This window comes from Symphalangus syndactylus, chromosome 11 (assembly GCF_028878055.3).
Source record: "Symphalangus syndactylus isolate Jambi chromosome 11, NHGRI_mSymSyn1-v2.1_pri, whole genome shotgun sequence".
In the NCBI taxonomy this organism is placed as follows: Eukaryota; Metazoa; Chordata; class Mammalia; order Primates; family Hylobatidae; genus Symphalangus; species Symphalangus syndactylus.
Genome location: NC_072433.2, coordinates 91755509 through 91757669, shown reverse-complemented (window position 1 = coordinate 91757669; position 2161 = coordinate 91755509). Strand labels below are relative to the sequence as shown.

General features: G+C 30.7%; 1 non-coding gene across 1 annotated transcript; it reads left to right on the top strand.

Annotated features, from left to right (window-relative positions):
• The first annotated feature begins 661 nt into the window (after positions 1-661).
• LOC129457882 (U6 spliceosomal RNA) lies at positions 662-765 on the top strand. The gene has a single exon (XR_008649427.1). It is a non-coding gene; the product is annotated as a U6 spliceosomal RNA (small nuclear RNA).
• Positions 766-2161: the final 1396 nt, after the last annotated feature.

Here is a 2161-nt window from a genome sequence, read left to right as displayed (position 1 = left end):
TTTTACTTTTCTGTGTTTCTATAATCACATATGCACACATAAGTTTATTGCAGCACTATTCACAATAGTAAAGACTTGGAACCAACCCAAATGCCCATCAATGGTAGACTGGGTAAAGAAGATGTGTCACATATATACCATGGAATACTATGCAGCCATTAAAAATGATGAGTTCATGTCCTTTGCGGGGATGAAGCTGGAAACCATCATTCCTTGCAAACTAACACAGGATCGGAAAACCAAACACTGCACGTTCTCACTCATAAGTGGGAGTTGAACAATGACAACACATGGACATAGGGAGGGGAACATCATGCACTGGGGCCTATTGGGGGGTAGGGGGCTGGGGGAGGCATAGCATTAGGAGAAATGCCTAATGTAGTTGACAGGTTGATGAGTGCAGCAAACCACCATGGAACGTGTATACCTATATAACAAACCTGCACATTCTGCACATGTATCCCAGAACTTAGGTAACTTGTCAAAAATATCTATGACAAATAAATATTATGATCAACAATGACAAATGACAAAATAGTGAAACATATTTGCAACAAAAATGTTTAAAGTCCATCAAGAATCATTAAATAGGATTTTACAATACAGTAATTTTGTAATACAGACAATTTAGATGCATCCTAAGGACAAAAAGAAATGCAAGGTGTTGCTTTAGCAGCACATATACAAAAATTAGAATGATACAGAGATTAGCATAGTGCCTGACCAATGAAGGCATGCAAATTATGAAATGTTTTATATATTTCTGTACACTTAAAAATGGTTAAAGTGGTAAATTTTATGTTGTATATATTTTGCCATACTTAAATACATATAAATATGAAAAATTAAACAAATGATATGGGAAGTAAAAAAGTGTCAGACAAGGACATCTTCAAATGTTTTCAGTAATCATAATTTCAGTAATAATAATGGTATTGGTTTCACTATAAGTTTATATTGATACTAAAAAAGTAAAATGACAAACTATATCAGTCACAGTAATAACAATGAGAATAAAAACCAGACATGATCATCCATTGATGTGACACAGCTGAAAGCTTACAACTCCTCCTATGAAGTGTTCTTATTAAAAAGTAGGACATAAATTATTAGATTAACACTCTAGTTTTTCACAGGAAATAAAGAGGTCTGCAGACCATCTTAAGTGTCACAAAAGGTTACAATACACAATAAGCAAAATCAATTAGCAAAATCTTAAATATGCCAAATTATATAGAGTCAATGCCGTGAGTTTCTTTATTGAATAAATTGTAAATAAAACTATACCAATTTACTGCCATGTGTATACTCTACTGATTCAAACAAACTGACTCTAATTTAAAAATACTATGAGATATTGGAGGAATTGTGAACACTGCATTTCTCACAAATTAAAAAAAATACTTTTTTCTTTTCATTTAATACATGCCTGAAAAACATTTGACAAAATTCAATATACATTTATGACAAAATCTCTCCTCAAGCTATGAATGAAAGTTAAAATTTTCAATCTTAAAAAGGATATTAATAACTACAGCTAACATCATATTCTGTTGTTTAACACTAATTGTTTTTTTCTTATGAGTAGCGTCAAAAGAAAAATGTCCACTTTCACAGCTCTTATCCTACAGCATACATGCCAGTGCTATAAGACAAGGAAGAAAACACAAGTAATAAAATTGGAAAGTAGGAAATAAAACTGTCTTTACTCAGAGGCAATGACTGTCTACATAGAAAGTTCCAAATAATTTACCAAAATTAATGAGTTTGACAGGTTACAGAAAACAAGATTAACCCATAAAATCTGTTATCTTTAAATATACTAGCAATAAACAGTTGGATATTGAAATGTTAAAAATATTATTTGTAATCGCACTAAAACATTAATTAGGAGTAAATCTAAATAACATGGACATGATTTGTTCAATAAAAAACATACATTTTGAGAACTATTAAAGAAGATATAAGTAAATGGAGAATTATATTCATTGAGTAGAAGACTCAAAATTGTCAAGACAAAAATTATTCTAAAATTGATCCATAGATTGTACACAATTTAAAAGAATCCCATATGGCCTTTGAAGAAGCCTACAAGCTGATTTTAACTTTATATGAAAAAGCAAAAGGCCTAAAATCTCCAAAATCATTTTTAAAATAAAAA